The sequence below is a fragment of the Carettochelys insculpta genome, chromosome 1 (genome assembly GCF_033958435.1).
Source record: "Carettochelys insculpta isolate YL-2023 chromosome 1, ASM3395843v1, whole genome shotgun sequence".
NCBI classification, from domain to species: Eukaryota; Metazoa; Chordata; order Testudines; family Carettochelyidae; genus Carettochelys; species Carettochelys insculpta.
Genome location: NC_134137.1, coordinates 116,880,289 through 116,904,830, shown reverse-complemented (window position 1 = coordinate 116,904,830; position 24,542 = coordinate 116,880,289). Strand labels below are relative to the sequence as shown.

At 48.9% G+C, this 24,542-nt stretch overlaps 1 long non-coding RNA gene across 1 annotated transcript; it reads left to right on the top strand.

Moving 5' to 3' along the window:
- The first annotated feature begins 4,941 nt into the window (after positions 1–4,941).
- Positions 4,942–12,364, top strand: LOC142006249 (uncharacterized). Its single transcript, XR_012643360.1, has 3 exons — positions 4,942–5,522; positions 8,933–9,242; positions 11,129–12,364. It is a non-coding gene; the product is annotated as an uncharacterized LOC142006249 (long non-coding RNA).
- The last annotated feature ends 12,178 nt before the right edge of the window (positions 12,365–24,542 follow it).

Below are 24,542 nucleotides of genomic sequence, written 5' to 3'. Positions count from 1 at the left end.
GTTCAGTGTTGAAAAGCTTTAGGAAAAGTGGATTGAATTATTCAGTTAGAAGGTGTGTTGTGGATCAGAAATGGGAGACTGCTCCAAGAACTGAAGTGAGAGTGGGAGATGAAGAAAATAGTTAGGAAACAAGATTGGGAAAACCATACAGAATAGGGAGAGATGAGGGAAAAGACATCAACAGAATGGCGTTTGGGAGAGCCTTGACTCTGAGATTCAGGAACTTGAATTTGATGTAGAAAAAGAAAGGAAGTTAATGAAAAAGGAAGATGGGAGATGGTTTCAGCAATGACATTTTGGACAGAGAATAGGTCAACCAGGCAACCTGCCTGATGCCCAAGAAAAAGAGGCCATGGCGGTACTAAAACATGCGGGCTGCATCTATACTTGCATTCCTCTTTCGAAAGAGGCATACAAATGAGGGAAATTGAAAATGCAAATAAGGTGCAGATTTACATATCTGGCACCTCATTTGCATATTCTTTCAAAAGAGCTTCTTTCGAAGAAGAAAAGCAGTGTAGACACTGCTGTTTCAAAAGTAAACCCCATCTTCGAAAGAATCCCTCTTCACATTAAAAAAAAGAAAGAAGGGTTCTTTTGAAGATGGGGTTTACTTTCGCAAGAAGCTCTTTTGAAAGAAGAATATGCAAATGAAGTGCCAGATCTGCAAATCTACACCTCATTTGCATTTTCAATTTCCCTCATTTGCATGCCTCTTTCGAAAGAGGAATGCAAGTGTAGACGCAGCCATGTAGATGGATGAATATGGATGAATTTTAACCAGATGGTACAGTGACTTACAAGAGATCTTATTGAAGGCCTGGATGGAGGCAGAAAAGAAAGAGGGGAAGGGGAATCTAAGTGGCTACAGTACAGCTGTATTCCAAAATTATGAATTTAAGAATTCACAAGGAACATAAATAGGCTTACTTGTCTAAAGCCAAACCTTCATCTTCACCTACATGATGATTTTGAAAATGTTCCAGTTCAGCTAATGGTTCATATGGAACTTAAAAGTATTAAGAACTCCTAAAAGAACTATGACATTAGTGGTGTCATCTACTTAGGTCTTAAATCTAATATTTGCATGCATGTCACTAGGAATATGCTAGCTATGTGAGCCATCAATGTAGGCTCCTCAGGTAGGCCTTCTTTGCTTTAGAATATGGCCTATCCCTACTCTTGTAAATTGACTATAATTAAGCCTTCGTTTGCCTTCTCATTAGATCAATGTCTGATACATTTAGTCATGCTGAGTTGTATTTTACTCCCCAAGTAGTCACACTGAAACTAATGGGGCAAGTCCTGAATGAGGCACTGCTCAACAAGTGTCGCAGTCTGGCCCTTACAGATGTCACCAGTCTTCATGGTAAATCATGAAGTATTGGTATTCTCCTCAATCATTGGTATTCTCCTCAATCCTGCCTGTCAGTGGTAGGGGCCCAGGCAGAGACAGGTGCATCCTAGAGGTGAATGCCTGGCTTCGAAGATGATGTCGAAAGGAAGGCTTTGGCTTCCTTGACCATGGGATGCTATTCCAGGAAGGACTGCTAGGCAGAGATGGCGTTCACCTTTCGAGGAGGGGAAAGACCATATTTGGCCACAGACTGGCTACCCTAGTGAGGAGGGCTTTAAACTAGATTCAACAGGGGCATGGGAGCAAAGCCCACAGGTACGTGGAGAACATGGAAACCTGGGAGATGGGGCAGAAATGGGAGGCAGCATGGGCAACAATGTCAGAGTAAAAAGAGGGTCAGGGCAAAACAGGGAGGTAAGATCAAATCAATATATTAGATGCCTGTATACAAATGCAAGAAGTATGGGTAATAAGCAGGAAGAACTGGAAGTGCAAATAAATAAATACAACTATGACATTGTTGGCATCACGGAAACTTGGTGGGATAATACACATGATTGGAATGTTGGTATTGAAGGGTACAGCCTGCTTAGGAAGGATAGACAGGGAAGAAAGCGGGGAGGTGTTGCCTTATATATTAAAAATGTACACACTTGGACAGAGGTGGAAATGAATGTAGGAGATGGATGTGTTGAGAGTCTCTGGGTTAGACTAAGAGGGGTAAAAAAACAAGGGTGCTGTCCTCCTAGGAGTCTACTACAGGCCGTCTACCCAGGTGGAAGAGGTAGATGAGGCTTTTTTTTAACAACTAACAGAGTCATGCAGGGCCCCAGATTTGGTGGTGATGGGGGACTTTAACTATCCAGATATATGTTGGGAAACTGCTACAGCAGGGCACAGGCTATCCAGTAAGTTCTTGGATTGCATTGGAGACAATTTTTTATTCCAAAAAGTTGAAAAAGCTCCCGGGGGGAAGCTGTTCTAGATTTGATTTTAACAAACAGGGAGGAATTGGTAGAGAACTTGAAAGTGGAAGGCAGCTTGGGTGAAAGTGATCATGAAATCACAGAGTTCACAATTCTAAGGAAGGGAAGAAGGGAAAACAGCAAAATAGAGACAATGGATTTCAGGAGGGCAGATTTTGGTAAACTCAGAGAGCTGGTAAGTAAGGTCCCATGGGAAGCTAAACTGAGGGAAAAAACAGCTGAGGAGAGTTGGCAGTTTTTCAAAGGGACATTATTAAGGGCCCAAAAGCAAGCTATCCTGCTGTGTAGGACAGATAGAAAATATGGCAAAAGACCGCCTTGGCTGAACCAGGAGATCTTGCATGATCTCAAAAAAGAAATTGTATAAAAAATGGAAACTAGGACAAATTACAAAGGATGAATATAGGCAAACAACACAAGAATGCAGGAGCAAGATTAGAAAGGCTAAGGCACAAAATGAGCTCAAACTAGCTACAGGCATAAAGGGAAACAAGAAGGCTTTTTATAAATATATTAGAAACAAGAGGAAGACCAGGGACAGGGTAGGGCCATTGCTCAGTGAGGAGGGAGAAACAGTAACGGGGAACTTGGAAATGGCAGAGATGCTTAATGACTTCGTTTCGGTCTTCACTGAGAAGTCTGTTGAAGGAACGCTCAACATAGTGAATGCTAGTTGGAAAGGGGTAGGGTTAGAAGTTGAAATAAAAAAAGAACAAGTTAAAAATCACTTAGAAAAATTATATGTCTGCAAGTCACCAGGGCCTGATCAAATGCATCCTAGAATACTCAAGAAGCTGATAGAGGAGGTATCTGAGTCTTTATCTATCATCTTTGGAAAATCATGGGAGACAGGAGAGATTCCAGAAGACTGGAAAAGGGCAAATGTAGTGCCCATCTATAAAAAGGGAAATAAGAATAACCCAGGAAACTACAGGCCAGTCAGCTTAACTTCTGTGCCAGGAAAGATAATGGAACAGGTAATTAAAGAAATGATCTGCAAGCACTTGGAAGGTGGTAAGGTGATAGGGAACAGCCAGCATGGATTTGTAAAGAATAAATCATGTCACACTAATCTGATAGCTTTCTTTGATGGGATAATGAGCCTTGTGGATAGGGGAGAAGCAGTAGATGTGGTATACCTAGACTTTAGTAAAGCATTTGAAATGGTCTTACATGATATTCTTATCAAAAAACTAGTCAAATACAATTTAGATGAGGTTACTATAAGGTGGGTGCACAACTGGCTGGATAACTGTACTCAGAGAGTAGTTCTTAATGGTTCTCAATTCTGCTGGAAAAGTATAACAAGTGGGGGGGTTCCTCAGGGGTCTGTGTTAGGACCAGTTCTATTCAACATCTTTAGATATTGGTGTAGAAAGTATGCTTATTAAGTTTGCAGATGATACCAAGCTGGCAGGGGTTGCAACTGCTTTGGAGGATAGGGTCATAATTCAAAATGATCTGGATAAATTGGAGAAATGGTCTGAGGTAAACAGGATGAAGTTTAATAAGAACAAATGCAAAGTGCTCCACTTGGGAAAGAACAATCAGTTTCACACATACAGAATGGGGAGAGACTGTCTAGGAATGAGTACAGCAGAAAGGGACCTAGGGGTTATAGTGGACCACAAGCTAAATATGAGTCAACAGTATGATGCTGTTGCAAAAAAAGCAAACATGATTCTGGGATGCATTAACAGGTGTGTTGTGAACAAGACATGAGAAGTCATTCTTCCACTCTACTCTGCGCTGGTTAGGCCTCAGCTGGAGTATTGTGTCCAGTTCTGGGCACCGCAGTTCAAGAAAGATGTGGAGAAATTAGAGAGGGTCCAGAAAAAAGTGACAAGAATGATTAAAGGTCTAGAGAATGTGACCTATGAAGAAAGACTGAAAGAATTGGAGAGATTCTTGTTTAGTCTGGAAAAGAGAAGATTGAGGGGAGACATGATAGCGGTTTTCAGGTATCTAAAAGGGTGTCATAAGGAGGAGGGAGAAAACTTGTTCTTTTTGGCCTCTGAGAATAGAATGAGAGGCAATGGACTTAAACTGCAGCAAGGGAGGTTTAGGCTGGACATTAGGAAAACGTTCCTAAGTGTCAGGGTGGTCAAACAGTGGGATAAATTGACAAGGGAGGTTGTGGAATCTCCATCGCTGGAGATATTTAAGAACAGGTTAGATAGATGTGTATCAGGGATGGTTTAGACAATACTTGGTCCTGCCATTGGGGCAGGGGGCTGGACTCGATGGCCTCTTGAGGTCCCTTCCAGTCCTAGTATTCTATGATTCTATGATCTTTGTCTCAGATGTGGTATCCCATGTTATGTATAAAAGGTGAAGATTTGTTCTGATGAAGTGCCAAGAGTGTGCTCAGATTTGGAAGTACAGAGGGGTAACATGGAACTGAGTGTTTCTCTCCTGTGTTCTTGTTTAGCAGGTGCCAATTCTAGCACTCACACAGCTAGAATCTCACCAAAATATATTTATAGGTCTCACAAGACATAACAGATAGTCCCTGCCCGGAATATCTCATGATCTATTGGAACTGCTTTAAGGGAAGCACATGCTTAAATAACTTTTTGAGTCAGGGTCTATTTCAGTATCCAAATTTTTAATTTTCAACAAGGAAGTAGAAACTGTGTTAGTTTAAATTAAATGTCCTCAGAAATAGAAGTTTTAGCTACTCTGATAAGTGCCTGAGGAAGGAAAGAAGGAAGGAAGGAAAAGAAAAAAAATGTTGCAGTGCTCACAATATTCTAAGCCTGTAACTCTCAGATGCATGCACTGCCTAATGCTTTCTTGGTGATATTTAGGGGAAGCAACTGCTGTAAGAATCAGAATTATTGGAAAGCACAAAGCCAAGAGTCTATGGATAGGGAAGATAATTGGGATAAAAGTCCCACAAGGGTATAGTCTTTTGTTTATCACTCTAGGAATAAATTGTGACAGACATTTGTTCAAGCAGTGAGTGGGAGAAAGCAACCCTATGCATATTTACAACACTCCTAATATGTAATCTTCATGGAAGGAAAAGAACAACCACTCTAGAGCAATTAAATATTGATGATGTTGACAATTGTCTTCCTCTTAAAGCACTAGCTGAAATGTCTGGAAACCATACTTGATGACCGACTTCCATTGCTCCTTGCCACAGCAGCATGAAGTACAGCTTAAAACCACAGGTAACATTAGCCTAGGATTATTTCTTACTACGTTCTGTTTGCTTGTTTTGGATCCACGGCTTTCTCTGCAGGCTGTGTTGAAATAAGTGTCTGTTTAATCTATTTTTAAACAAGTTTTATTTGATGAAAAGGTATATCAACGGAAAGATTTTAAAAGCACATTTACTTACCAAGGAGCAAGCACAGGATTTAGAACACATAATTTCCTGTCTGTAGCTGTTTACAAATAGAATTGCACCCTCTCCATTAATTATTCTGTTGTCATGAGAATGGAATCAATATAAATCCAGCCAGGCCTGTCTTGGAATAGGAGTGAAGCTCAAATGATTATTTTTTAAAAAGTAGTTAACAGCTTTTTGTGACAGTTTGTATTGAGAGTTTCATATAATAAGAATGTTATTTGTATAAGTAGTAAGATTAAATATATTTGTCTTGATGCTTATGAAGGGGAAGAAATCGCTGCAGAATTATTTCAGAGCAAACAAACAACAAGACTGAAAGAAATAAAGGACTCTCCAACTTCATTTTATTAAAGATAGTGTTGTGCTTTTTTAACGGCCAGGGACATTACAAATTCCTGTTTACAAATAAAAACTCTTCCTTGCAAAGTCAAAAAGTCAAGTGCTGTCTAAATATCCCAAGAAGCATATATGAGACTTTTGCAAGCTGCAACACATTAAATTAATTATAACAGTATTACATTTACTTCTATGAATAGTGCTTTTTTTCAGTCTGGAATGTTTGTTTATGTTATAGAGTCAGTGGATACTTCCCTTACCATGCAAAATCCTTTGTAATTCTTACCCATCTAATATGACTGAAACAGGAATGTGTAAATGGTGTCTGTGTGAGCTCTAGCTTGATATCTAATAATGACCTTGGGAAGAAGACTTAATGTACTGACCTTATTTTATAGTCACACCCACTTTGCCTAGGTGCACAGCTTGATGGGACTGTTTTACCCAAATGATCGGTTTGCTGCGGTTCTCAAGCCAGTTTGTTATGGGGAGGAGGGCAGGGTTTATGAAAGGTTGTTACCTTTGTTATATGAATTACGAATGGCGGAACTGTGCTTGGCATATCATGGAGGGGACTCACCCTCAACTGAACTTCACTTGTTAGGAAGGGCTGAAGGGTGACAAACCACACTGTGGGGGAGGTTGGTGGGTGAGTGATGGGTGATGGCAGGCGAACAGACATGGTCTTGTCTCTGGCTGTGTCTACACTTAGTAAAAACTTCAAAATGGCCATGCTACGGGCCAAACTGAAGAATACTAATGAGGTGCTGAAATGCATATTCAGTGCCTCATTAGCATGCCAGTGGCCACGGCAGTTTGAAAGTGCTGCAGTTTGATCCCATGTGGCTCACCTGCATAGGAAGTCTTTTTGAAAGGACCTGGCCAACATTGAAATCCCCTTATTCAGAGCAAACATGAGCTCATAGAAATAAGGGGATTTTGATGTTGACAGGGTCCTTGAGAAAAGAATCCCTCTGTAGATGAACCACGCGGGAGTGAAATGCGACACTTTCAAAGTGGCACAGTTACTGGCATGCTAATGAGGCACTGAATATGCATTTCAGCACCTCATTAGTATTCTTCAATTTGGCCATTAGCATGGCCATTTCGAAGTTTTTACTAAGTGTAGACGTAGCCTCTGTGTAATAGCAGGTCTGCTTAAGGCTTGGTTGGGAGGCTTATTGTGTGCCAACAGAAAAGAAATCACTGATAAGCAGGTCTCAGCATTAGACCTACTTTGGGACAGGGTCTCTGGTACATGCGGCTTCCTAGTCTCCACTAACAGTAAGACTCCCTTCCCTTGCTTAATAGCTGAAATCACTGAGAATGATACAGGGGGGCACGTGCTTCCCTGCACTCACTGTGTGTGCATCTACGCTTGCACTGCTCTTTCAAAAGAGGTATACAAATGAGGGAAATCAAACATGCAAATGAGGTTCATATTTGCATATTTGGCACTTCATTGGCATATTCTTATTTCGGAAGAGCTTCTTTTGAAAGAAGAAAACCAGTGTAGACACTGCTCTTTGGAAAGTAAACCCCATCTTCGAAAGAATCCTTCCCATTAAATAAAGGGAAGAAGGATTCTTTTGAAGCTGGGGTTTACTTTTGAAAGAGCAGCGTTTACACTGGTTTTCTTCTTTTGAAAGAAGCTCTTTTGAAATAAGAATATGCCAATGAGGTGCCAAATATGCAAATATGAACCTCATTTGCATTTCTGATTTCCCTCATTTGCATACCTCTTTCAAAAGAGGAATGCAAGTGTAGACACACCCTGTGAGTGCTATTCCAATCCTGCCCCTCCCTGGCAGTGGTGTGGCTCGAAAGCTGTGCTCTGAGGCTGCATCCCTGCAGGCAAGGGGGGGAACTGCCCCCAGACCCACCCAAAGCAGTGTGACACTTCCACGGGAAGAGGCAGGAGGGGGAGGGAGCAGGGCAGGAAGAGAGGGGCACGGGTGGTGAGGGGTAGGCACACTTGGCCAGTGCACCCCCTGCAAGCCCCACATTGGTCACCTCTTCTTAGAGTTGAGTTAATTGGTGGGACCTTGATACAGCCCAGAGGGTGCTGAGTGGAGGGCAGGGTGAGGCAATTAGCAAAGTGCCTGTACAGCAGAGCAGGCAAGGTGCTTTCTCCTGCCGTGGTGGGAGGTGAACTCAGATAGATGCATCTCTGAGCTCTGGGCAGAGTGGTCCCGGAGGGGGCAGGGCCTGGGGTAGTGCCTCTCTCTGCAGCCTCACCCCTCACCCTGCCTCTGCTATGCTCCTGCCCCACTCTCACTCCAGTCCTTTCCCCTCAACCGCACCTTTGCTCTGCCCCTTCCCCCCATTGCACTCCTTTGCCCAAAACCCCCTCCCCCAAGCAACATAAGTGGGAGGTGTGGTGCAGGGTGGCATCAGGGGTTTGTCCCCTCCATTCACTGCAGTGTCGGGAACCAGACCAACTCGTCAGCCTGCTCCATTCCACTTGGCCGTACTACCCTCTCCAAGATGCTGTGCTCCGCTTCTCCGGACAAGGGCACATTCAAAGAACTATTGGTTGCTGGACTTCAGAACCTGAAGCAAAAAGCCACTGCCCAAGGGACTCTAGGGGCAAAGTGTTTGCTCATGGCTTTATGCTTATCCTGTTTGTGTTTCCCAGGTTAATGCTGGGTTATTTTCCCCCTCGTTATTAAAAAGTTTCTCTTCCAAACTCAAGCTCCATGCTTGGTAAAGGAGAAGTATTGCCTCTTACAACTGCCCAGGAGAGGTGTGCAATTGTCCCCAGTTACTGAGCGGGGACTGAAGCCAGTGTTGTATTGTCTTGTTAGAAAGGAACCATATTGAACCCAGCCATTGCTGCTGCCGACGTCAAACGGCAGAAGGTTCTGATCAGCATTCCTCTGTGTCATACAGTTATTACGTGGTGTCTCGGGAGAAAAAGTAAAGAACAAAACCAGCCCCCCAATCTGATTTTGGCGGAGAACAAGAAGAGGTGGTTGCAGCACTTCCAGATTTTCCACAAAGCAAGTAGGATTGAGAAACCAGAGCGGTTCCACACAAAACCCTTCCCATGTGTATGTGACAAGCTCAGAGCCATTGGAGACCTGTTCTACATTCTTTCTGGAGAAAGAAGAGGAATGCAAAGGAATGTCAAGAATAACGCTGAGCCACATAAATGTCATTAGGGAATGTCATGTTTTCTGTACTAGAAGCCAGCCACCAGGTAAGCATTGAACATTAGTTTAACAGTGCTTCCTATGAAAGCTAAGTCAAGATTTGAAATAGTTAACAGAGGGACTAATTAGATCAAATTAGCTATGATAAAACTGAAGTGGTCAGAGCAAAGCATTCATCATGAGAAATGGACGTAACATTATTCAAAACAGGGCATATTTTCAGTGAAAAGTGTTCTTTCTAAATGAAAGCATGGACAAGCAGTGACCAAACTGAAGGGCATCTATTTAAACTTGGACACCGAGGGATAGAGAATAGCTGAATAACAAAGGCAAACAAATAGCAGAGAGCCAAGTGGCTTGCAATACGTGGGAAGGCAATAGCAATACAATACGATGTAATCTAGAACAAGGGATACCTGCTGTCTCACGTACTGCAATAACAATAACCATTTGGTGAAGGTGTGTCACTCTCGCACAAAACAGCAAAGAATTTAATAAAAAAACCGAATCAGATTCAAGAGACCGTTAGAATATCCCAACATATCTCACTGGATCATCAGGTCAGAGACTCATAGAATCACAGAATCACAAAATACTAAAACTGGGAGTAACCTAGAGAGGTCATGGAGTCCAGTCCCCTGCACTCAAGCACCTTCCAGGCCATCGAGGTGTTTGTGTAACCATCTCATAAAACCTCTAAGGATAGAGGTTCCACAACCTTTGTAGGCAGTTTATTCCCGTGGTTAACCATCGTGGACAGGACATTTTTCCTAATGTCCACCTAAACTTTCTTTACTGCAATTTAAGCTCCTTGCTTCTTGTCCTATCATCAGAGGTTAAGGAGAATAATGTTGCTCCCACCCCCTTGTAACAACCTTTTAGGTACTTGAGAGCTGCTGTTATGTCCCCTCTCGTCCTTCTGTTTTCCAAACTAAACAAACCAAATTCTGTCAATCTTCTCTCATAAGTCATATTGTCTGGACTCTTAGTTATTTTTGTTGCTCATCTTTGGACCTTCTCCAATTTGGCCACATCTTTCCTGAAATGCGGTGCTCAGAACTGGGCACAATACTCCAGCTGAGGCCAATCAGCGTATAGTCGAGCAGAAGAATTGCTTCTGGTGTCTTGCTTACAATACTCCAGTTAATACATGCTAGAATGATGTTTGCTTTTTTCAACAGTGTTATGTGGTTGACTCATATTTACCTTGTGGTCCACTGTGACACCTTTATCTCTTGCTGCAGTACTCCTTCTTAGCCATTCCAGTTTTGTATGTGTGAAATTGATTGTGCCTTCCTAAGAGGAGTACTTTGCATTTGTCCTTGTTGAATTTAATCCTGTTTGCCTCAGACCATTTATCTACTTTGTCTAGATCATTTTGAATTATAAATCCAATCCTCCAAACAACCCCTCCCAGCTTGGCATCTTCCCCAAGCTTTGTAGGTGTAATCTCTTTGCCATTATCAAAATCATTGATGAAGATATCAAACAGAACTGATCCCAAAACTGATCCCTGTGAAACCCCATTTGTTATATCCTTCCATTGATAAACTATTCTTTAGGAATGATTGTCCAACCAGTTATGCACTTACCTTATAGTAACCCCATCTATACTGTATTTCTCTAGTTTATTAATGACAAGGTCATGCAAAACTATATCAAATGCTTTACTAAAGTGTAGATATACCACATCTACTGCTTCCCCCTTATGCACATGGCTTGTTATCCTATCAAAGAAAAATATCAGGCTGGTTTGACGTGATTTATTCTTTACAAAACCAAGCTGACTGTTATTTATCACCTTATTATTTTCCAGATGTTGGCAAATGGATTCCTCAATATTTGCTCTATTATCTCTCCAGGTAGTTAAGAAATCAAGCTGACTCATTTGTAATTCCTTGTGTTGTCTTTCTTTCTTTCTTTCTTTTAATAGATGGGCATTGTTCCCTTTTCTGATCTTCTGGAATCTCTCCCATGGGCTGAAGGACAATAATTGTAGTGCAAATATCTCAAGTCTCATGAGCCAATGGAAATTGTGAAATAGTTACAAAAGAACTTTAGGTCAGAAAACTGGAACAGAAGAAATACCAGGGTGGGAAAGAATGTTAGATTTCAAAAAGAGAGTAGTTGCTTACTAACTTGTGACTTGCTAACATAGTGACTATTCCATGTGTGTTAAAGATACAAGTCGTAACTGCCTCAAGTATCAGTTCTATAGGAGGAATAGACGACCACTATACAAAACCATGGCTGGCTATTTCCTAGGGTACCCAACATGCAGGTGTGAGCAAAACATGTCTGCTCAGTCACTAGCAATGAAGAGAAACAGGAGCAACAAATAGATTCCAGATGGCAGATCCACCCTAGTAGTGAGCTAGGTCACTGCAGAAGGAACACTTCTGAGACTGAGAAGTGGCTCTGAGAATGGACCAGAAAGCCCTTGTGTTTCAGATATGTGGTTACAGAGATGGCCAGCAAAGACAGAATACTTCCTTCATCTTTTCAAGGGGTACAGGGTGTCTGCCCTTGTCTATTTGGCCATTTCTACACATGCCACTTTCTCCAAAAGTGGCATGCTAATGAACACGCCAAAATATGCTAATAAGACATGGATGCAAATTCCCAGCGCCTTGTTAGCAGAGGGTCACGTGATTTGGAGTCCGGAAGAAGTTCTTCCGGACTCCAAAACAGCATGTACAGACATGGCCTCTGGGGGATCTTCTGAAGGAAGTCCTCCTTCCAGAGGCCCCTTCTTCCTGAACTTTTTCAGGACAGCAGCGTGCGGGTGGGTGGCCGGTAGGAGGAGCAGCAGACAGATGGCAGGCGTGGCTGGCCAGTAGGAGGAACAGTGGGTGGCAGGCAGGCAGGGCAGCTGGCAGGGAGCAAATGGAACGCCGGACCAGCACGAAGGTGGCATTGCCTCAGGTTCCATGAGGGAATGCATCAGGGTGATGTGTGAGGGACTGCACGGACTGGACCAACTTGAAAGTGAGGCATTTGAAAGGGGGGTACAAAGAAAGTTTGGGTGTGTGGATTGGCTGGTTACATTATTGGACTGCTGAGCCTGAGAAGCCAACGACACTGCTCAATCCATTTGAGCTGGGACAGTTACTTGAGGACTGGTTATGGACTCTGGGTGTGGTATTTTCCCAAGCTTATGCTAATTGACCTTTCTGCCTCTTTTATTAAAAGTTCTTTTCTACACTCAGACTCTGTACTTGTGAGTGGGGAAGCATCACCTCTCCGAGGCGCCCAGGGGTGTGTGAATTTCCCAGGCTACTGGGTGTGGGCTTGAGCCGGTTCTGTGTGAGATGGATGAAAAGGAACACCTAGATGATGAACCCGGCCCTGGTTGTTGCCAACTCCTTCCGGCAGAAGGGTTACACCATGATACATAGGTATAACATTTTGGCTACGTCTACACGTGAAGCCAACATCGAAATAGCTTATTTCGATGTAGCAACATTGAAATAGGCTATTTCGATGAATAACGTCTACACGTCCTCCAGGGCTGGCAACGTTGATGTTCAACTTCGACGTTGCGCGGCACCACATCGAAATAGGCGCTGCGAGGGTACGTCTACACGCCAAAGTAGCACACATCGAAATAAGGGTGCCAGGCACAGCTGCAGACAGGGTCACAGGGTGGACTCAACAGCAAGCCGCTCCCTTAAAGGGCCCCTCCCAGACACAGTTGCACTAAACAACACAAGATACACAGAGCCGACAACTGGTTGCAGACCCTGTGCCTGCAGCATGGATCCCCAGCTGCCGCAGCAGCAGCCAGAAGCCCTGGGCTAAGGGCTGCTGCCCACGGTGACCATAGAGCCCCGCAGGGGCTGGAGAGAGAGCATCTCTCAACCCCCCAGCTGATGGCCGCCATGAAGAGCCTACAGGCCACAGAGGGGAGTGCTGGAGTGGGGCAACCCCTCAGATAGCTTGCAAGTCACAGAAGGGGAACCTAGAACCTGGTACCTCTCCCCACCTGGACAGCCTGCAGGCCACCAGGAAGCTGCTGGAGGGGGAACATATAGACAGAAAGGGCAGCCCCTGGACACTGTCCCGTCCAAACAGCCTGCAGCCCAAGGGGGCAGTAGCCCCCCTGGAACATGCCCCCTAAGGTAGTTTGCAGCCCATGGGGGGCAGCTGGAGGGGGAAAACCACTGAAGCCTAGCTCCCACTGACAGCCTGCAGGCCATGGTGGGCAGCTGGAGGAAGTCTGCACCCCCAGATAGTCTGTAAGCTGTGGGGAGGCTTCCGGAGGGGGGCAGTTCCTAGACCCTCCCCCTCCAAGAGCATGCAGGCTGTGGGGGCAGGGCAACTGGTGAGGGGGCAGCTCCCTGAGCCTGGGTCCCTGCAGACAGCCTGCAAACCATGGGGTTGGGAGGCAGCTGGTGGGAGAGCAGTCTCACAGAGCCTGGACCCCTAGACAGCCTGCAGGCTGATGGGGGAACTCTAGAGGGGCAGTCCCCTGGAGCCTGGTGGGGTGGAGCAGCTGGAGCCAGGGACAAGCCACTGAGCTCTGCCTCCACCACACCAACAAATTACAGGATATAGCAGCCCTTGCCCTGAGCAAAGACCTCCCCCCACACAGAGCAGTTGCAGGCCAGAAAGGTGCGGCAGCAGGCTGGGGACAGCCTCCACCAGACAGACTGCAGGCTGCTGGAGAGAAAGCTGGAGGCAGGGGCCAGTCTGCAGACCCCCATCCCCAACCGACAAGTGTGCATCCCTGGATCCCTCCCTCTCAGGAGTCACCACGGGCTGCCCAGCACAGCCCTGGCACCCTCAGGAGGAGCTGCTGCTGATGATTCTCCCCAACCTCCCAGGCCCCTGTCCTGAGGCCCCTGCCCTAACTACCGCATCTCCCCTCTGCCTTGACTTCTGCCCCCTCAGCCTTGAGCCCCCCCACCCTGAGCCCTCCCACACCTCCCAGCCCTCTGCCTTACGCCACCAACCACCTGCCCCGCCTCACCCCAAATCCCTCACTCCCGCCTTCATTTCTCTTCATTTCTGAAAAATGCTCTAGTCGGACAAAGCATGTACATTTGTTGTGTATTTTCAAAAAATTACTTCAACTAAAGACCTGAGGAATGCCAGGTACATCCGCTAGTCAGTCCATCAATCAAAACAACTCAGTGTTGAGAAACAGCGACCACACAGGTAGATATCAGGCTCAATGTCCAAATCAGTAATATTAGACTGAGCTAACACCAAATTAATTCTGCAGAATAAAGTCTGCTATTAGAAATGAAATCACTAACGAGTAATTATGAAGAGCACGTGGCAGTCATGAGATATCTATAATTGCAGTTTGCGTTCACTTGGCTCGTGGAGCGCTGCTTGGGTGTTATTATAGAGGCAGTTACTCTTTCCTCTCTGCTTTACTGTATGTTAAGCAAGATAGTGCAAAGTGGATGCATTTTATAGCGCTTTATAATGGGTTGGATAGCTACTGTGTGTATGTTACGGAGCTGTAGAAAGGCAGTTGTATGTATCCAAAGCAGCTGGAGGAGAAGGAAATGGTGGGGAGGGAAGCACACAGGCTGGATAGTTTCTGGGACTCAGGTTGATGTGGTTCTTGTTATTTAGCAGCTTTTAATACTGCGGCCAGGCCTGTCCTGTTCAGTTCCAAACCCTCCCACCCACACTCTAGTCTCATCTGGCCAATGCCATGCAGCAAGTGGCCAGGAAGTTCAGTCTCCTGATGCTGATGCCAAGGGCTGCTCTTCAGCTCACACACGCCATAAGAGGTGCCCAGGTAGGAGGACCCAGATCTGTGACCAGCTGAACACTTGGGGAGCAGTGGTCATAGGTAGAGATACACATCTCATAAGCTCTGTCTACACGTGCACGCTACTTCGAAGTAGCGGCACTAACTTCAAAATAGCACCCGTCGCGGCTACACGCGTCGGGCGCTATTTCGAAGTTAACTTCGACGTTAGGCGGTGAGACGTCGAAGTCGCTAACCCCATGAGGAGATAGGAATAGCGCCCTACTTCGACGTTCAACGTCGAAGTAGGGACAGTGTAGACGATCCGCGTCCCGCAACGTCGAAATTGCCGGGTCCTCCATGGCGGCCATCAGCTGGGGGGTTGAGAGACGCTCTCTCCAGCCCCTCAGCTCACTGGTGGCCGCGTGGAGCGGCCCCTTAAAGGTCCCCTCCCCCTCCCTGACTCTGCAGGAAGCTGAGGCAACATGCAGGCTGCAGCCTGCACACGCGGCTAGCCTGCACAGCCCTCAGCCACCCAGCCAGCGGCGATGGCGAGCCAGCAGCCCCCCCAGCACCCCCAGGGGACCCCCCCCAAGGGGAGCCAGGGCAACCAGCCCAGCCAGAGGGCCAGCCAGTCTGGAAAGCGGCAGCGGGGCCCCTCTTGGACGGAGGCCGAGATGCGGGACCTGCTGGGGCTCTGGAGCGAGGAGGAGGTGCTCCAGGTAATGGGGAGCAAGAGGCGGAACGCGGATGCGTTCGCTCGGCTGGCCGATGGCCTGGCTGCCCGGGGTCACCCTGCCCGCACTCCGGACCATGTCCGGAGTAAGGTCAAGGAGCTGCGGCAGGGTTATGCCCGGGCCCGGGATGCGGCCAGCCGATCTGGGGCCGCCCCCGTCACTTGCCCCTTTTACAGGGAGCTCAGGGACATCCTGGGCTCCCGGCACACCTCCTCCCCTCCGGCCACCCTTGACACCTCGGCTGACGAGCCCCAGCAGGCCCTGCAGCCGGGCTCCGCCCCGGAGGTAAGCCCCGCACCCCGGGGGTCTCCCCCGGAGGCCATCCCCGGGACATCGCGGCAGGAGGAGGAGGAGGAGGAGGAGGGGGGCTCCTCCTCCACCGATTCCAGCCTGCAGATCCTCCTCCTGCCATCCCGGAGCAGCAGCAGGGCCTCCGACCCCCGGGGATCTCCGGACCGTGGGAACGGACCCACAGGTAGGTACCCCTCTCTGGTGGACACCCCGGGGCTTGAGGGGCGGGGGGAACAGAGATGTGTCCAGGGCCCCCCACACGCTCACATGGCCATGGCCCCAAGGACACCAGGGCCATGGCCCTCACAGCACTGCAGCCAGCAGCCCCTGCCCCCCGCCACCCTGCATGACAGTGCCATGCCCCATCCCCAGGCCAGGGGGGAGCGGAACCTCGAGGGGCCCCCGGGCGGAGTGGGTGGGATACCCCGCAGCAGCAGCATGTGATGGATTGGGGGGAGTGCCAAAGGGAGACTCAGGCTACATATGAGCCACAAGAGCCGAAGAGCTCCCAGGGCCAAAGGAGGATCCTGGCGCTACAGCTGGCAGGTGACACCTCTGCCCTGAACAAACAGGAGGGAGGAGCTGAGCTGGCTTGGAACTGGGGGGTGAGGGCGGGGGCCACAGGTAGAGGCTAGGGGAAGGGAGAGCTGGTAGGCAGCCAGCCAGAGGAGGGGGAAAGCTGCATCCCAGAGGGGCCCCCCCTTGGGGTCTTCTCCCCAGGACGGGTTGGAAGGACTGTCTCTTCCGACAGCTGGTGCTGTCACTCCTGGCAGAAACTGGGCATCTGTGGCCTAAGAAACCTCTCCTGCTGTCAGACCCTGCGGAGTGAAGTGAGAGTCGCTCCCACCAGGGGACGGGGTGCAGGGCAGGGGGACCCCTGAACCCCATCCATCACAGCAGCATCTCCCGGGGACGGGGATGGGGAACCTGCAGCACAGGGTGGGGGGGACAGAGGCCACGGCTCGGGGCCCACACTAACGCCTGTCTCCATTCTTCTTTCCCCCCTCCTCTCCTGTGTCCTGCACCTGCACCTGCACCATCAGAAGGACCGGAAGAGAGCGCCGGCGAGGCCTCAGTTGTCCCGGAGAGCCATCCGGGACCATCGCTCCAGGGCAGCCCCTCGGCCGAGGAACGACCGGCCCCGCGGAGGGCTAGACGGCGGACCCCGCGCCTACTACCGCCGATGGCGATAGACCCCCAGCTGCTGGCCATCCTCCGCCGGCAGCTGGAGGTCTCGGAGCAGCACCTCCAGCTGCAGGAGCGGGCGCTGGCCTGGCGCCAGGAGGCATGGGGGGCCTATATGAAGACATTTAACCGTCTGGTGGACTACCTGGCCCCCCATGCCGCGCCGGCCGAGCCATCGCCCGCCCTGCCCGCTCCTGCAGCCCCACCACCAGCTGCTCCGGCCGTCGCCGGCCTGTCCGCCGTCGCCCCACCACCCACCCGCGAGGGCCAGAGCGCCGAGGGACCCCTGGAGCCACCTGAGACTCGCCGGCACCGATACCTTCCGGTCCAGCCCGCTCCCACCCAGCCGCGGACCAGACTGCAGGCGCGGCGGGGCTCCCGGCCGGGCACGCCCAGTGCCGGGCTATAGGGGCGAGGGGCCCGGGACGTGGCCCCCCCCTTGTTGTATATAGTTGGACCCTGTTTTTTTGGTGCCCCCGTTTGCCCCGTCCCCCCCATGTAAATAGTTCTCCCCTTTCTCCTCCCTGGTTTTCTTTTTATTATGTATGCCACACAGTTGTTTCTTTGGTTTGTTTTATTTGTGTACATATTGCTTTCGTTGAACGTTTGTACTTAGTTTTCTGTTTGTGCTTCACATATTTATTTACACCCCAAAAAAAAGGTTCGGCCAGGAAAAAAAAAATTTACGTTCACCCACAAGTTCGTGCTGTCATTTGTCCAGGACAAGTGGGGGGGGTGGGCGGTGGGGTGCTCCATGGTGTGGGCGTTGGGGCAGGAGTGTGGGGGAGGAAGGGGCGGGCAGTAGGGGGCCTGGGCAGAGTTCACCCCACGGCCTGTTGGTCGAAGTAGGCCCGCAGGGCCTCCCAGACCCGGGTCCCCTCGGGGTCCACCTGCCGACTGGGAGCAGCAGGTGGCTGCACGTGTGCCCTGCCGGCCTCCGCGGCCCAGCCCTGCAGAAAGGTTTCCCCCTTGCTCTCCACGAGGTTGTGCAGGGCGCAGCACGCACCCACAGTCTGGGGGATGTTGTTGGGGCCCGCATCCAGGCGGGTCAGGAGACATCTCCAGCATCCCTTGAGGCGGCCAAATGAGCGCTCCACCACCTGGCGCGCACGGTTCAGGCGCTTGTTGAAGCGCTCCTGGCTAGCAGAGAGATGGCCCGTGTAGGGGTGCATGAGCCACGGCCGGAGGGGGTATGCTGCATCTGCGATGACGCAGAAGGGCATGGTGGTGTCCCCCAGAGGGATCTCCCGCTGGGGGATGTAGGTCCCCGCCTCCAGCCGGCGGCACAGGCCCGAGTTCCGAAAAACCCGGGCGTCGTGGGTGCTGCCAGGCCAGCCCACGTAAATGTCCTGGAAACGTCCCCGGCTGTCCACCAAGGCCTGCAGGACGACAGAATGGTAGCCCTTCCAATTGAGGTATCGTCCTCCACTGTGATGCGGGGCGCGGATGGGGATGTGAGTCCCATCCAGAGCCCCGAAACAGATGGGGAAGCCCAGGGTGGCAAAGGCGGCGACAGTGGCATGTGGGTCCCCCAGCCTCACGAGCCTGTGCAGGAGCATGGCGTTGATGGCACGCACGACCTGCAGAGGAAGCACATGGGGCAGCCCCAATGAGGGGTGAGCAGGGTGTTCGTGGCCCTGCCCTGGCCCCCCTGCCCTGCCCTGCCCTGCCCTGCCCTGCCCTGCTCTGGCCCCCCTGCTCTGCCCTGGCCCCCCTGCCCTGGCCTGCCCTGCCCTGCCCTGGCCTGCCCTGCCCTGGCCTGCCCTGGCCCCCCTGCCCTGCCCTGCCCTGCCCTGCCCTGGCCCCCCTGCTCTGCCCTGGCCCCCCTGCCCTGCCCTGGCCTCCCCCTGTGGGTTCTCTTACCTCCATGAAGACAGCCCCGACGGTGGCCTTTCCGACACCAAACTGCTGCCCCACGGATCGGTAGCTGTCCGGAGTGGCCAGCTTCCAGACAGCAATGCCGACCTGTTTCTTCACAGGGAGGGCACGCCGCATGGCAGTGTCCCGGTGCCTGAGTGCGGGGGTGAGCCACTGGCACAGCTCCAGGAATGTCTGCCGGCTCATCCTGAAGTTCCTGAGCCAGTGGTCGTCGTCCCACTCCCCAAGCACCAGCTGCTCCCACCAGTCAGTGCTGGTGGGGTAGCTCCACAGCCACCGGCGTGTGAGGCGGGGAGTGGAGCGGGGTGCTGCAGGGGTAGGGGTTGAGCCCTGCTGCCCTGGGGGCATCTCCTCCCCTGGGGCAAGGAGGTACTCAGCTGCCTCCCACATGGCATGGGCCAGGGCAAGCCCTGCTCCTGCCGGGAGGGCTGGGTGGACCTCTAGCTGCTGCTGCTGCTGCTGCTGCTGCTGCTGCTGCTGGGGGTCCATGACTGCGGCACCCGGGGTCTGTGTGCCTATGGCTCCTCAGACCGCGTGCTGTGCAGGCTGAGTGTATGTGGGAGGGGCCCTTTAAGGGAGCGGCTAGCTGTTGCCCCGGAAGCGCTAGTCTGCCCATTGACCCTGTCTGCAGCTGTGCCTGGCATCCCTATTTCGATGTGTGCTAATTTGACGTGTAGACGTTCCCTCGCTGTGCCTATTTCGATGTTGGGCTGAGCAACGTCGAAGTTGAACATCGACGTTGCCGGCCCTGGAGGACGTGTAGACGCTATTCATCGAAATAGGCTATTTCGATGTCGCAACATCGAAATAAGCTACTTCGATGTAGGCTTCATGTGTAGACGTAGCCATAGACCTGGAAGGGACCTTGGGAGGTCATCAAGTCCAGTCCCCTGCCCTCTTGGCAGGACCAAAGACAATCCCTTTTTTAAAATCTATTTGCCCCAGATCTCTCAATGGCTTCCTCAAAGATTGAGCTCACAACCTGGGTTTTGCTGACCTCTGCTCAAACCATTGAGCTGTCCCCCAAAGCTACCTCCTCCTTGTAGCCTTAGCTACCCCTTGCCTGCACAAAGCCCCTAGCTACACCCTCCCTGCACCATGAGCTACCCCATGCCTACACCTTAAGCAACCCTCTGCCTGAACATATCCCCAGCTATGCTCTCACTGCACAGTGAGTGGTTCTCAATTTCTTGGAGCTGAATCCCTACCACACAGGCTGGTTGGCCTGCTGACATGTGTCCGGGGGTGGAGGTGGCACAGCCTACCTCGGCCATGCCATGCTGAGCTAGGCCAAGCCCTGTCAGCTACTGACCCCCTAAACAGCAATCAGACTGTGCCCATCCTGGCAGCTGGCACTACTCATGGAGCAAAGCCCTAGTCAGTACTATAATTAATAGAACAGGAAAAAGTTGGTCACATTTCTGGAGGGACCTTGTTTGGTGTGTGACCAGTGAGCTCAGGAATGCCAGCTGCGCGCGAGTGTTCAAACTGTATGGCTTTCATACATAACGCTGGCCCCTCAGTGTACTCCATACAAAGCTTTTCGTGTCACAGGCCTAATTGAGCTCCCTCTTCTGGACACTTACCAAGCTGCTCGGATTGGACCAGTGCATTGGACCCACCACGTTCATGCTTTTAAGCTTCTCTTGGGCTGGGTCATTTCCAGCAGTATCTTTCCCTTTGGTATCTCTGATAGGTTTTCCTGGGCATGGACTCTGTGTCTGTTACCCTTTCTCAGCAGTCCAGTCCAGTTGCACTAGTCCTCTGATGCCAGAGCTGACCTCCCCAAGACTCCCTAGTAGCTAAATAACATGGTTTTCCTGTGCTGTAACCTAATGGACACTCTGGTTAACAGTCCCCCTCTCCAGGAACATGTGACGGTTGAAGAGTCCCTAACACAGAAATTTTGCAAAGGGTTCTCTAACCAACCATTCTTTACTTTAGAAAGCATAATACGCAGATCTAGCCAGAACAGTAACACACTTTATGTCCTCCCCTGTCTCAGTTTCTTCTCCTCCCTGGAGAATTATTGGGTTTTGGTCCTAGTCTCCTTGGGCAGCATTTCTCAACCTTTGTGAGGCCAGGGGACCAGCTTGCTGCTTTTCTAGATTGCGTCAGGGAAAGCTGAGGGAGCTTCCTCCCCATTTTTCTTGGCCTAGTCTTGCTTTCTCTTCTTCTTCTCTCCCAAATGGCTGGTAAGAGTGTTCGTGGGGGAAAAAAGTTACACAATTCTAGGCCAGGGGTCAGCAACCCCTGGCACGGGTGCCAAGAGTGGCATGCAAACTGACTTTCATGTGCACACGAGGCGTGAGCTCTGTCCCCTTCTTCGCCCATGCAGCCAGGAGCTTGCTCAAAGCCGTGTTGCTTGTGGGTTAACAAAAGACCAGCTGATGCCATCAACTACCACCTAAAAGGTAAAGCTCTGTCTCTTAATATATTTATTAAGGAAGCTGCTGTGAGTAGGACTATTCGTGACTTTAAAAAGTGTCACTGGCACTCGGAGAGTCCGTAGAGGTCAAAAAGTCAAATTTAAGCACTCCACCTCAGAAAGGGTGCTGGCCGCTGTTCTAGATGAAGCGATTTGGAAATCAGGAACTATAATAGAGACGTCATCCCTGTTTCCACTGCTCTTTTAAGAATACTAGGGTACTATGACAGTTGAACATGATACAGGGCAGTCGCTTCCATAATGTTTGGTGGGGCATTTGATGCAGAGAAAGATTTACAAATCTGCATAGCAGTAAGTTAACTTTATTTTTTACATCTAATTGATTCATATGGCACTTACATCTCTGTGATTTCTACATTATAACTGCTCTTCGGCTCACATGCTCACACCTAGAAATTGTAACAGCAGAAGAAAGATTCATTGTATTGCAAAATTCCAACAATTTGCTGAACCTCTGTACCACTGACATAAATCGTTTCCCCAAGTGCTTTGACTATCATTAACTTGAAAAATCAGCCAGGCAAGAACCTTCATGCAAGGGCTCATGCAAATGGAGATACATATTTTGCATGTACAATAACCAGCAGACATCTGGCAGCAGGAGCAACCTGCAGCATGATATTATACATTCTTCAATAATGTTTCATCTCTTTAAGATGGCATTTATCAGAAGCCACGTACTATTATTGTTAGCATGGCTTGTTTTTCTGGGGAGTGACAGCCTAATGTGAGGAATCGTTTTCATTTGCAGGTGGCCTCGAATTATGCAGATAAACTAATTTCCTTCTGTGGCCTCAAGGAGAATCCCTCCGCTTTCTCTTTTTTCTCCACAGGAATTCAGCATCCAGCATAGTGCATTCACTTAAATACACTTCCATTTCAATAGCAAACACTAATGGCATTTGTTTGGAGCCTTGTCCGGACTAAAGAGCTTCTGCTATAGAAGAAAGATTGGAAATCTTCCTTCTGATAGCTAACACACATTAAAAAGGCTTGAGTAGGATTTTATTTTATGTAAGTGTTGCAGTCTTCACACACAGCTTTCTCTGTAATCAGAGGCCAGTGTGTCAATAAGTGGCATGTTATTTAAACTCTAACTTGTTTCACTTTGTCAGATGTTATAAACGTTTCTGGTGCCAAGCCCATTGAAATTGAAAGGAAATTTCCCCTTTGAAATCAGGCCCTGACAGACTTACTAGCTGAAATAAGCTGAGTTAAATTAACAAATATTGGGGGGAGAAGGGAATGCATCCTAGATGTTGTTTTGGCACCTGCACTGTGAAGAAAGTTGTGTTTTGTCTGCATTTTTATATTTCTTTTTTGCTCGTGGAAATGAGGACCTCTGCACTCTCGTGATTCATATAAATTCTGATGTATAGCACTTCTAGTTTCATAGCTAGATACCAGCCTTTATAGAAAACAATGTATTTAAAAACTTGGGTGTGTTTTTGTTGAAGTATGTAATTGATATTATCCTACAAGTTAAAAAATACAAGTTTTTCAGCTAAAACTGGCTTTACTTGGGAAGGTCTAAAATGAACTTTATCCCAAACTACTCAAGGTGAAAGCCTCGAATTTAAAAATGTGAATTTAACTAAATTACATTCAGATTACTTTACTTCTGAACAAGAGTATCTACACAGAGGTTTAATGCAGTTTAACTAATCCACTTACAAAGTTAATTCAGATTAATTTTCCTGAGTGTCCCAGTGTAAACAAGCCCTTAGATTTGTTATTGGAAACAAAAGCAAAATATTATGTACATGCATGTTCTTGTAACATTTAAAAATAGTTTGGAAAAAAATGCCACTAATCAAACAAGGACAGCAGTTTACCTGCAGATGCAATCAAATACTGAAGAAATAGTAATCTAAGCAATGATTTGACATAGCTGCCATCATTCAGCTAATAGCTTTCGACCAGTTATGGAGCTGCCCAATTACCATAAACAATTATTTGTTGAACCAATTTTCCCATAAATTATAATAATAATACTAACCAAATAATGTATTCAGTATTCAGCCAGCTCTATTTATTGGACTGCGGCCCTGATTTCGCAATCAGATGCCCACAGTTGGAGTTCTGTATTCATGTGGATTTCCCCTTGAGGATATGCATGTTTGCAGACGTTGCCTCTGTGGCTCTAGCTGCAAGGTTTGTGCCTCTGGTCTCCGCTACACCAGCTGGTGCCTGTTGTCTCCCACTTCTGTGGGATCTCGTCCTGTAACGGAGGTTGGGCTGCTGTAAACCCCAGCAATGCACTGTTGGTTAGAGCCTGGATAGAGGAATGCAGTGTGCAGGCATAAGCTCATATTAAACTTACGAGATGGAACAGCAAGAGCCAATGGAAAATCCCAAAGAACCAGTACCACTGTGAATTTCCAGGAGTTCAGTCATACATATGAGTCATGGATCTTAATCTGGAAAATGGCTTTTATGCTTGTTTATAAATCACTTACAGCAAATAATAGAGCAATATTACAAGCCAGCCCATATGCAGGCACTTCTGTGTGTGTAGCTACGTCTTCAGTGGGATGCTACATCGACACAGCTTATTTCGATGTAACGAAATCGAAATAAGCTATTTCAACAAATAGCGTCCACACATCCTCCAGGGCTGGTGCCGTCGACGTTCAACGTCGACGTTGGACAGCACCACATCGACATAGGCGCTGCAGGGGAGCGTCGACACACAAAAGCGGCCCAAATCGAAATAAGGGTGCCAGGAACAGCTGCAGACAGGGTCACAGGGCAGACTAGCACTTCCAGGGCAACAGCAAGCTGCTCCCTTAAAGGGCCCCTCCCAGACACACTCAGCCTGCAGAGCACACGGTCTGCAGAGCCACAAGCACGCACACCCCGTGAAACACCATGGACCCCCAGCAGCAGCAGCAGCAGCAGCCAGAGGCCCACACACCCGCCCCTGGAGGACCAGTGGCTGCCCTGCTCCGTGCCATGCAGGAGGCAGCTGACCATCTTTTATTTGAGGAAGAGGAGCTGCCCCCAGGGGATGAGGAAGCAGCCCCAGACCTTGCTGACCTCCCAGCCGCCCCCGCCACCGCCACACACGCCGCCAGCTGTGGAGATACCCCACAAG